Genomic DNA, 13,163 nt, shown 5'->3' on the forward strand with positions numbered 1-13,163 from the left:
GTCATGATCTCCCGGTCAGTGAGCTCGAGTCCCTCATTGGGCTCTGTGCTGACAGCTCAGAACCTGTAGCCTGCTTCAGATTCTGTGTCTCCCTCTGTCTCTGTTCCTCCCCTGCTTGCACTCTGTCTCTGTCTCTCTCTCTCTCTCAAAAATAAAGAATTAAAAAAAAGTTAAAAAAAAATTGGGGTGTGACTACCAAAAGGAGAGAAATATAGACAAAGACAGAGATGGAGGAGAGAAAAGTCAAACAGTGGAGAACAGAATAAATAATTGAAAACTCAATTAATGCAAATGATGGCAGGGAAAGAAAAAAAAATTGAGTAAAAAACAGATGGGACAAATAGAAAGTAAATAGCAAAATGATAGTTTTAAACTCAACCATATCAGTAATTATAATAAGTAAAGTTGGCTTAAACATTCAATAAAAACCTACCCGTGTCATAGGTAATTTTTTAAAAGACCTAACTATATGCTATCTACAAGAAAGTCATTCTAATTTTGCAGATGGGGTAAAAGTAAATGGATGGGGATAAAAAATCCATTATAGACTACTAGAATTTCCTAAACTGGGATTTGTTCCTTGGGATTCCTACTGTGTGTCCAGCCACTATACAGCCTCGTGGCAACGGGGGCTGGAGCAAATGTTGATATTCCGGTGACTGCTATAGCAGTGAGGAAAACTGTCCTTTTTCTCTGACCCAAGAGTCTCCTGTCTTCTGCCAGCAACCATGAAACCGTGGTAGGCTAGACTGCTAGATTGAAAGAAGTGTACATACAGGATAACAAGTAAGAAAACGTCTCAAACTCTTCACAGTCTCTGACAAAGTCCACTTCCAATTGTCACATGACTGGCAATTATGGACTGATTTTGATGTGAGACCTTGGTTTCTCCATAGGCAGGCCTTTTCACAGGCTGCTTGAGTGTTTTCACAACATGCAGCTGTCTTCTCTCAGAGAGGATAATCCAAGAGAGATGGAAAACCAAGTGGAAACTAACTTTTTTTTATTATCTAGTCTCAGCCATCAAATAGCATAATTCTACAGCATTCCTGTTCATTAAAAGCTAGTTAGTAAATTCAACCTGCACTGAAATAGAGAGGAATTAAGCATCCTTTTTTTGAAGGAAAGAGTGAAAAAATTTCCGGACATATTTAAAAACCACTGGGTAGTATCATTCTATTTATAGGAAGTTATAGAAAAGGTAAATCTATAGTGACAGAAAACTGATCAGTTGTTGGCAGTGACCAGGGGTGGGACATAAAGACTGGCTGCTAAAACACACAAAGGAACTTTGTGAAGAGATGGAAATGTTCTACATTCTTATGCTCGTTATACAACGAATAAAACCATGCACTTAAAACTGATGGGTTCTACTGTATGCAAGTTATACATTTATAAATGTGATAAAAATTAGAAAAAAACTGTTCATATTCATGAAATATTGGTTATTATTACACAGGGGTGTAGTGTTTTGACTTCTGAGAAAGATGACATCATTAGGGAGCGTGGTTGGTATATAGGTGGTTAATTCCTCAATGAGAGGAACTAGTAATTTGCAATAGAAAGTTGGGTCTCTCATGGTTTTCTAGCCCAACTACTCTAAATTAGAAGACTAAAATAAGAGTCAGTAGTAATCACGTTTGTTTTTCTTCACCACCTCTTCTGTGAGATAATGAAGTACAATGAACCCAGCATCAATGGCAACATGTTTAGCAATAATGGAAAACTTCGTATGAAAATGTCAGGCAGCGTTCTTGGAATTGGGTGATGAGAGTTATCGGCAAGCAATATCATCGCCACCTGACACCAGTTAGAGTGCTGTTATCAACAGACAATGGGAGCAGGGGAAATATCCTCCTAGTAATTCAGAGCAAGAACATGAGGCATATCCTGAAGAGGCCAGGAGATCTGGTCCTCGGAGCACAAAAGAGACTTCCTTAGCCTCCCAGGACTATTCGGAGATTTTAGGGGGGGGGTCTGGATTTTTCAGGAAAGTTTTCAAGGTAAATTCAGAGAAATGGAACATTATTTTAATCTGACTGATACGAATTTGGAAAGATGAAATATAGTTAGACTAAAGTTTCAAGAGGGAGAGGAGAGGGCACTGCAAAAAGGTGAGCAGACACTCTTTGGAAGAAACATTCGGTATCTATTACAGTAAAGGACACCTGAGTTTCTTAAATGATCTCTTCTCACCATAAAATGGACTGGGTTTCTGCTATCTTTTGTAACAGAATAATCCAATGTATCAAAGTTCAAAGTGAACACTATTATCTAGCACTGACAAGGAACTAGAGTATATCTTTAAACAAACCCTTGATATGGTTATCACAAATCAAATAAAAATCATTCACTTTAAAGGAATTTGATTCAAATAACCCAAGAGGTTTCAAATTATTAAATTTATAAAAATCACCACAGTGCTCATTAAAGTGAAACTTCCTGGGCTTACAGATAGTCTATTCTATTTGGGGTGAGACCCAGGAGTATGAATTTTAAACAAACACCTTGAGCAATTCGAAAGCAAGGGGACCTCAAAACACTCATGTTTTGAGAAATACTGAAGAGACTAATATTAATACTTAATAGACCATAATCTCACCATTCTGAAACAATGCATGCATTTACATTACATTATAGAATAAAAAAGCTATGCAATCAAAAATTTAACCCTGCATGGGTTTTGATTTATTTTTCTTAGCACATTTGAAAAAGAATCTACTGGTACTAGGAATATTTCTATTAATATTTTTCAACCCCATGGACTCATTTTATACAAACATGTTCTTTTCATTATCTTCTTGGATCACTGCCATATAATTATTTATCTTTTATGATACAAAGATTTTTCTCTTCTAAAAATTACTCTTGTTCTATAGCATTATCTAGAACATCTTGTTTAGAATTCTTTCTAGAAAGCAATTAACTGAAACTCTTTTGTCTGTATCTGATACAAAATTACAAGAAGTCTAACTTTCATACAGGTTTAATTACTACTAAATCAATATTATGTATTTAAATCTAATTATAGTATGAGAATTAGGATTCTGATGAAGAAACGATCTCATGGATAATTAGAAATTTAGTTAGCCTGCATTAAAACTAGCAGATTCTTAGTCTTGACTATCTTGATAAAGTACAGGATATTAAAAACTGACTTAAAGACAATAAATTGTCATAACAATAGTCATTATAATTGTACGCTAGGTGTACATAGACAAGGTTTTTTTTTTTTTTTTTCTAACAGGTTTACAATTTGCAGTCATGACTTTCACCTTACCGCCAGCTAGGACTTAGCCCAGAGAGAAAACCAGTCTCTTTTCTTGACGTTATCCTCAGAAGATTAAATCTTATGACTGCCGTTGTCATACAGCACCAACATTATATTATAAACCTAAATACAGAAGCCGTCCCCCGCCCCCCAAACTCCTATCTGTGGGGAATATGTTCCAAGACCAGTAAGGGTTGCCTGGGGGGTCCGCGGCTAGTCCCGAACCCTATATATACTATGTTTTCTCCTATACATACATACATACATATGGCAAAGTTTGATTTAAAAATTAGGCAGTTAGAAATTAATAACAACAATGAATAATAAAATAGAGCAGTTATAGCATACTGTGATAAAAGGTATATGAATGTGGTGATCTCTCTCTCACACATTCAAAATATATTGCACACTACTCACGTTATGATGTGGGATGATAAAACGCCTAGGTGATGAGAAGAAGTAGGCACTGTGACATAGTTAGGCTACCATTGACCTTCTGACAATACGTCAGAAGGAGAACCATCTGCTTTCCCACTGCAATGGACCGTGAGTAATGGAAACCGGGGAAAGTGAAACCTCAAAAAAGGGAGGACTACGGTATTTGCCATTACTTTTCACTTCCTTCTTTGCGAGCTTCTGGGGAAACAGAACAGATGTTTCACTCTATTTACATAATGAGTCTTCATGTATTTGAAACAGACTATTATTACCATTTTACTGTGTAATGTTAACAATTGTACCCATAATGCACAGGAAAACGCAATCTTACAGTGCTGAAATTTAACAACAAATAAGATGTGGTGTGCTTTGAATGCAAATAATGTTTTCGAGTATCTCTTTTAAGTAGTCGATTACTGACAGTTGTGTAAGACTTGAATCTGAAAAATGCGACTGTGAAGGTACAAATTCTGTTTTCCTTCACACATCCATCTGTTTTTTTATATGATTACTTACTGCTCAGTGCACCATCTCCTGAAAATTTTCAGTCCGTTGTTTAGATTAGATCAAGACCTTTTTTCTTAAGCATTTTAAATGCCTCTATGGAGAATAATCTCACTCCACTGTTACATAGCTCTATGTTATACACACATTGTATGCTGTCCTTGCAGGCATCAGCTTTAATTTTAATTTTTTTCTTTTATATCTCTCTGCCTAGAAGTAAGTAAGCTCCTTGAGGGAAAGGGTACTTGTCTTAGCCAGCAAATCACTGCCAGGATGTAGTAAGTTTTCAATTAATTGTTCTCAACCTAATTTTCAAGCCATTTCCCTTTTTGCCATCAATTCACATTCTTCTTGTTTTCTTGAATATTTTTTTACCATAAGAATTTGTTTTCCTACTCTGCAAGAGTGCTGATTCTTAATTTGGTTTTTGCCTCTCACTTCTTGTTCTTTTGTAGTTTTAAAAACCCTCTTTTACACTGTTTTCATTTCTGTATTACCTTGAAAACCATTGTCGTTTGCATTCTTTCCTAACAGTCCATAAATAGAAACAATACCTCATCATTTTCAATATCATTGAATATTAAAGATACAATTGTTATTATTGAAATTACTATCATCCTTTCACTTCAGGCAAGTGAGAAAACTAAGTAATGAAGAGACTGAAACCAACCACATAAATTTCTTTTTTTTTTGTCTGTTTGAATTTTACTTCAGTTCAATTTTGGTACATCTATCTGATTTTTATTAGTATTATGTATTTCTTTTTAAGAAGTTACAATGGCACTTTGGTTATTCAGTGAAGTACTTACATACTGTGCAACAGCCTCTTGCTTCAACCCATTTGTTTCCTCAATTTCATAATCCTTTGAAGAGTCATTGTGACAGTGGAAAGCTAAGTGCCCTATGCTTCTGCAACAGCATTCAACAGAATGTAAGCTGAAATGTAGCCCCATCAGACATGATTCTAACCCTCAACCACTACGACTTTACCTTTTCTGCTACCCTCTACCTGACTGGTTTTCTTAATATTTTTTCTTTCGAGAAAATATTCTCCTCTCCAGTAGGATGAGATCATCACAGTAAGTCCAGATAACGGTAACCCTCCCAACTCACACTGCTCTTGGAACAGCACTATGATTGTCCCCATAGTAGCTTATCCACAGTGATTCATATAAGAATCGCAGTTTCTAAGAATTTTCATGAATTTGTTTCCTTTGGATACAGTTCTGGTGACAACACAAGATATAGATCACGAGATAAATAGATACTTGTGTGTGCATACAAACAGGGATGTAGATATTCTTAATCAGGCTGACTCCGCTTAAGATTATTGCTCTAAATATCCGTTTATTTTACAAATGCTTTTGATTGCCCGGGCCTGGGTGGCTGAGTCGGTTAAGCTTCTGACTCCTGACTTCCGCTCAGGTCATGATCTCACGGTTTGTGGCATTGAGCCCCGCGTTGGGCTCTACACTGATGGTGTGGAGCGTGATTGGGATTCTCTCTCCCTCCTTCTCTCTCTCTCTTTCTCTCTCTCGCTACCTCTCTCCTGCTCATGCTCTCTCTCTCTCTCAAAAATAAACGTTAAAAAAAAAAACACAAATATTTTTGGTTGCCTTCTATATAGCAAGCCCTATGATCTGCATTCAGGATATAATGATACAGTTGCTTATTGTTTCACAATGGTGGGAGTAAGGTTTATCAAATAGCCACAGAAATAAATATATATCTGAAAAGTATTAAGGTATGCTAAGTAGAAAAATTAGGGAGGTGCTTGCGAGAGAATTAAGTTTGAGGGAACCTTAAATTGAGAGGCTTCTTTGAAGAAGTAACAATTAAGCTGACACCTAAGGAATAAAATGCAGTTAAGTAGTAGATGAGAGGATACTTCAATCCTTGAGGCAAGAAAGAACATGGCTCATTACAGTTAAGCGTCTGACTCTTGATTTTGGCTCAGGTCATGATCCCAGGGTCATGGGATCAAGTCCTGTGTTGGGCTCTGTGCTGACATGTAACCTGCTTGGAATTTTCTCTTTCTCCCCCTCTGCCACCCTCCCCTGCTCATGCTCTCTCTTAAAATAAAAAAAAAAAAGCATTAAAAAGAGAAGTAAAAAAAAAAAATAATAAAGTGAATGGAGGGAGTGGAAGTAAAGAAATAACACTTTATAGATGTATGAAATAGGAGACACATAGACTTGACAATTGGAACTTGTTTGCTGGAGATAATTTTAATTTTGGTGTTAGATATTATTTCTGATTATCTTTAGTTTGGAAAAGATTTATAATGAGCTAAAGTCAAAATAGACTAAGAGTATTCATACCAACAAGGGGAGCAAAGGGAAAATCATGCACAGATAGAAGACATTGCATAGTGATCATTTACAGAAAGCAATTTACTTAGATATTTTTGTTGTCTAATATTCGTCTTGTCTCTCAGATTCTTTGGGAAATGAACACTGAAAGCAGATATTGAAGACTCCCTGATGAGACTCACATTTGGAATTAAAATGATCAGTCTGCTGCAGATGCAGATATCCATAAACATTTGACATTTTTAAAAAGTAAATACAATCACATTATTTTGTTGGTAATGATTTTTAAAATATGGATGTTTGGGGTGCCATAAATTACTTTTATGGGTTATTTTCTCAGAAATATGTTGAAGTTACAACTAGTTAAAAATTTTCTATTACTTTCCATTCCACTTATTTACAAGATTTCATTTGCTTTCACTGCCAACTCTATTGAAAAAATAGTCTAAATTCATTACTTAACATCGTGAAAACAAGTTGCCTCCCTATTACTACTGAAAACTATCATCAAAGATCATTCATTATTTCCCACCCACCAAATGCAACAGTTTTTTCTATGTTCATAAACTACTTCATCTCTTTATTTTTCTCTACATTTCTTATGTATACTAAACTTTCTATCTTCTCTTATTCTATTTTTTTCCTGTACACATTTTTTCAACTTCAGCATTTACCAAAATAGCTTTCTCACTGAGTACTGCTTCATCCATTCTATAACTTTTCCTCTTTATTTTATGGCTTCCTTATTTACATCCACAAATAGATTTGCCAAGTTGCTGCCCATGCAACAAAATGTGTTCATATCAGGATTCAGTATTTTCCTTCAGTTCCTTATTCTTATTTCCACTAAAGACCATACTGTCTTCCCAGTATCATAGGCTCCTTCACCATAAAACCCATTTTTAAATAAGCTTCCATAACAGAAAAAAATATTTATAAACTATATGAGTCTTTTCTCTCTTTTTTAAAATGTTTATTTGTTTTTGAGAGAGAGAGAAAAGAGAGAGAGAGAGAGAGACTGTGAGCAGGGGAGGGGCAGAGAGAAAGGGAGACACAGAATCTGAAATAGGCTCCAGGCTCTGAGCTGTCAGCACAGAGCCCAACACAGGGCTCGAACCCACAGACCGTGAGATCATGACCCGACCCAAAGTCAGCTGCTTAACTGAGTGAGCTACCCAGGCGCCCCGAGAGTCTTTTCTTTATTGCCACTCACACCACCTAAATGGATTTCCTAATTGATTGTCCTTGCCCATAATTTTCTCTTCTTAATTTCATCATTTACATGGCTTTCATATTTTTTTCCTCAATTATTGGTGGCTTGAGAGCACCCCCTTCACCAAAAACTTGCTTACAAACACATCCTAAATTTTTCGTATAAATTTCAAGGCAATTGCAATTCCAACTGTAAACTACTTTTCCAAATTCATCTACCAATAGTCTTTTCACACATTGTGTTTTTCTTCACCAGGGCTCCTGCCATTTTGAGAATGCACTACACATTTTTATGGTTTCTCCTTTAGGTTGGGTGCTGTATAAATACAGCCCAAGACCAAGATTCTTGCGAAAAAGATTTATGAGAGTCCTCTTGGAAAGGAAGTGTTACATAGACTGAGCGTTTTATGCCACCAAATTCATATGCTCGAATCTAACCCCTAATATATTGGTGTTAGGAGGTGGGGCCTCTGGGAGGTGGTTAGTGCACTTATAGAAGAACTCCCAGAGGGCCTCTCTTGCTCTTTCCCCTTTCTACCATATGAGGACACAGTGAAAAGACAGCCATCTATAAACCAAGAAATGGGCTCTCAGCAGACACTGAATCATCCTCTAGAGGCTTGATTTTCGACTTCCCAGCCTCCAGAACGTGAGAAATAAATTTGTATTGTTTATAAGCTCCGCAGTCCATGGTATTTTTGGTATAGCAGCCTGAAGGAACTAAGACAGTGACTAAGAGAAATAATAAAAATGCAGTGCTCCTGTTTTGTTTTTAAGGGCATATTCTCTTTATCAGCATTTAATACTTTTCTTCTATAGCCTTTTACAATGAGTTACTTATATGGAGCAAAATCCTTGAGAACAAAGACAGGTTTTTTTGTTCATTATTTTTATACTCACTCAACCACAGCTCCTAGTAAAAACCTCTATAGCATAGGCAAAAATTTTAAAATAGTTCTTAAAATATATTGTCAGTAAAAGTGAATATTTTACAGGAAATCTTAAGAGTAGTAATCTCATTTTCTGGAAAAAAAGGCCATTATATATTTTATATTTTAATGATATATTTATGGTTATGGATTTAAGGTCTTCTTTTGTATTTCATGTCAGACTTTTCAAAAAATTCATCATTATTTCTGTCACTGAAATACTATTTGGTATTGTTCCAAGATTAATTATATCAGCCATTCTTTTTTTTTTCTATAGCAAAACTGAGAGCTATTAGACATAAAGTTTATATAACTAAAAGGAGCCTCAGGAGGTCACCTTAGCTCAAGACTTTAAGTGGAACGAAACACTGATCTCAAATTATTTCCAAAGGTAGCTGTCCACTTTTGGGGCCTAACACAGACTAGGTTCCCACTGACTTGCTTTTATAATTGAAAGCAAGCATCTATTTTTGTATATCGTATTCAATTGGCTTAATTTTTAAATCTAGATTAACTTTCTTTTCCCCTTGATTTTAGGGGGGAAAAACCATTTAAAGTGAATTATTTAACTTATTTCACTGAATTTTTTTATTTTGAGATGATTGTAGGTTCCCAAGCTAGTCATAAGAAATAAAAATCTTTAACCACTTCTCCTTAGTAGTAATGTCTTCAAAATTAGAGTAGAATACCACAACCAAAATATTGACTTTGACACAGTCAACACGCAGAAATTTTCCATCACTGCTATGGTCCTTTATGTTGCCTACTCCCTACCTGCCTCCTCCTCCCCCATAACGCTGTGCAACAGCTAATAAGAATACTATACACATGGAATCCTATAATATGTAAACTCTGGATTGGCTTTTTTTCACTCAGTATAATTCCCTTGAGGTTCATTCAGGCTTTTGCAGGTAACCATATCTGTTCTTTTTCAATGCTGAATAATGTTCCATGGTATGGCTATATCACAATTGGTTGAATTCCTCACTCCCTGCAGGACATTTAGGTTGTTTACAGCTTTGGGTTATTACAAATAGAGTTAGATGAAATAAACATTCATGTGCAGGTTTTTGGTGATCACAAATCTTCATTTCTTTGGGATAAAAGCCCAAAAGCGCAATTTCTGGGTCCCGTGATAGTCGCATATTTAGTTTTTTAAGACACTGCCGAACTATCTTCCTTTGTGGTTATTTTCCATAGCCACCAGCAATGTATGAGTGATCAAGCTTTCCTTCATCCTTTGCAGGACTTGATATTGATGCTTTATTTTGGCCACTATGATAGATGTTAGTAGTATTTCATTATTGTTTCAATTTGCATTTCCCTAATGGCCAATGATACTGAGTATACGGAGTATTTTTTATGTGCTTATCTGCCATCTGTATATCTTCTTCATTTTTAAATTTTTTTAAATGTTTTATTTATTTTTGAGACAGAGAGTGACAGAGCGTGAACAGGGCAGAAAGAGAGAGGGGGACACAGAATCCGAAGCAGGCTCCAGGCTTTGAGCTGTCAACACAGAGGTCGATGTGCGGCTCCAACTCACGAACCGCGAGATCATGACCTGAGCCGAAGTCTGGCGCTCCGTATATCTTCTTCATTTAAATGTCCCTTCATATATTTTTCCTATTTCTAATTGGACTGTTTATCCTTTTACTATTGAGCTTTGAGTGCTCTTTCTATCTTCTTGATGCTAGTCCTTTGTCAAATATGTGATTTACATATATTTTCAACCATTGGTAGCTTGCCTTTTCATTTTCTTTGCACAGTTTTAAACTTGGATGAAGTTCGAGTTTCCATTTTTTTAAATTTTATGAACCATGTTTTTGTGTGAAGTTTAAGAATTCTTAACTATAAAAAAAAGGAGTCTTGCCAAATCCTGTATCCTAAAGTTTTTCTATTTTTTTCTAAAAGTTTTATAGTTTCACATTTAATTACAAAATTCATTTTTAGTTAATTTTCGTATAAACTGTGAAGCTTAGGTAACAATTATTTCTCTCTCTCTTTCTCTCTTTTTTTTTTTTTTTAATTTTCTGGCTTATGAGTAGCTGATTGCTCAATACTATTTGTTGAAAAATTCTCCTTTCTCTGGTTAATTGTTTTTTCATCTTATTGAAATCAGTTGAGGATATTTTTGTTCGTCTATTTCTAGATAATCTTTTCCATTCTACTGATGGATGTGTCTATCTTTCCACCAACAGCATAGAGTCATGATTCTTGTTACTATTATAAAAATTATTGAAATTGAGTAATTGGTTCCTCTAACTTTACTTTTCTTTTGCAAAATTGTTTTTTCTATTCTAGGTGCTTTGCATTTCTATATAAAATTTAATACGATCTTGTTTATTGTATAGAAAATCTCTCTGGGATTTGAATAAGAACTATATTATCCGTGTATCATATTGTGGAAAATTGACGTCTTTGCTATGTTGACTCTTCTAACCCATGAACATGGTTTGATTTCTTCATTTGTTTAGATCTTTTAATTTTTTTTCCCTTGGGGTGCCAGCGTGACTCAGTCAATTAAGCATCCGACTTCTGCTTGGGTTATGATCTTGTGGTCTGTAGGTTGAACCCCACGTCAGGCTCCGTGCTGACTGCTCAGAGCCTGGAGCCTGTTTCGGATTCTGTGTCTTCCTCTCTCTCTGCCCCTCCCCTACTTGCACTCTGTGTCTCTCTCTCTTTCAAAAATAAACATTAAAAAAACTAATATTTTTCCTTCTACAGTGTACAGTTTTAGCATATAATTTCTGTACATAGTTTAGATTTATATTTAAGTATTTAATTTTTTGACCAATTATAAATTATACTTTTACTTTCAGTTTCCACATGTTCATTGTTTGTACACGGAAATGGAATTGAAATTTGTGTGTTGACTTCTATCGTGCATCTTTGCTGAACTCATTTGTAAATTATGAGTGATTTTGGGGGAGGTTTGGTTTCTTTTTGTACATTCCTTGAAATTTTCTACATAATCAACCATGCTGTCTGCAAATACAGACTGTTTTACTTTCTTCTTTTCTAATATATAGACCTTATGTTTCCTTTTCTTGCTTTATTGGTTGAAATTCCAAAACTGTTGAAAAAGAAGGATGACAGTGAACATCTTTGTCTTGTTCTTAGAGGAAAAACATTCACTCTTTCAGCATTAAGTATAATATTAGTTGTAGGGTTTTTGTAAGACATTCTTTATGAAGTTGAGGAAGTTCCATTTTTTTACCGACCAGTTTACCAGAACACCAGTGACTTTTTTCCAGAAATTAAACAAATCATTGAATTCTCTGGGCCTATATTTAAGAAGAAAAATAATGTAATTTTGATTTCTTTATGAACCTAAATTTAGATGTGTTAATCAGCAATGGGAAGTAAAAGGATGAAACTGAAGAAATAGATGCCAATCAAATATAAGATTAGTCATCATCATAGAGTTTACACCTATGTATGATTTATGTTATATAGTATCCATTATATCTAAAACTTCAATAAAACATATTGAAATCTATAGTATCAAATGTATGGGTCAAGGGAAACTATAATAAACAGTTAAAATATTGAATATGGGAAATAAGTTTTAAAAAAACCTAAAGACTCTTCCTTGCAAAATTAGATATATTTGTATCATAATCACTACTGCAAATACATATAGATTAAATATATGTAGGTAAGGAGTGTCTTCCTTTTACTTTAAAAGTGGTAAAAATTCCCCTTGTTTCCTTGTTTCTGGTAATACATTTTATTTCAGACAGGGAGATCTTTTTTGTGCCTTTAACGTGAAGTAAAATATAATCAATATAATCAACCATATTACTCTTTTGTGATAATAAATATATTTTTTTTCTTTGAACCAACTACACAGATTCTACAGAGGTAGAAAAGAGTGGTAGCATGAATTATGTTTCAAGTTATCAAGGACTGAAATTAGCAAAAGTCAGTCATAATGAAAATATTAGGAAATTAGGGCGCCAGTGTGACTAGGTCGGTTGAGCATCCGACCCTTGATTTCATCCGACTCTCACTGTCGTGAGATTAAGCTCTGAATTGGGCTCTGGGCTGACAGCACAGCGCCTGCTTGGGATTTTCTCTCTCCTTCTCTCACTGTCCCTTCCCCGCTCACACTTTATCTCTCTCTCAAAATAAATAAATAAACTTTAGAAATATATTAGGAAAGGAGATGCCTAATAAATATTTGTGAAATAAATAAACAATGATTATAATCTGAAGCATTATATTAGAGCAAAGCAACCTGATTCTCACAGGAATTAAGAAGTTTCCACATCCACAAGGTGGTACATTGGTGAAAGTGGAGCAAAACTGATAATAGAAGCAAAAGAAATGTTTTGTTCTATGTACATTCAGTTTTCAGTGTACCAAGTGCGGTGAGTGTGCCCCAATAACACTTAACGGACATGTCAGCAGGGAAAGGAAAATGACTGGTACCTTATTAACAATCCCTTGCTTTAGTTTCCTGTTAACTATGGCTGCGGCCGTCTGAGCCAG

At 35.2% G+C, this 13,163-nt stretch overlaps 1 long non-coding RNA gene across 1 annotated transcript; it reads left to right on the forward strand.

Annotated features, from left to right (window-relative positions):
• Window positions 1-3,791: 3,791 nt before the first annotated feature.
• Window positions 3,792-8,361, forward strand: LOC122237648. Its single transcript, XR_006216238.1, has 3 exons — window positions 3,792-3,868; window positions 6,651-6,774; window positions 8,284-8,361. It is a non-coding gene; the product is annotated as an uncharacterized LOC122237648 (long non-coding RNA).
• The last annotated feature ends 4,802 nt before the right edge of the window (window positions 8,362-13,163 follow it).

This window comes from Panthera tigris, chromosome B1 (assembly GCF_018350195.1).
Source record: "Panthera tigris isolate Pti1 chromosome B1, P.tigris_Pti1_mat1.1, whole genome shotgun sequence".
NCBI lineage: Eukaryota > Metazoa > Chordata > Mammalia > Carnivora > Felidae > Panthera > Panthera tigris.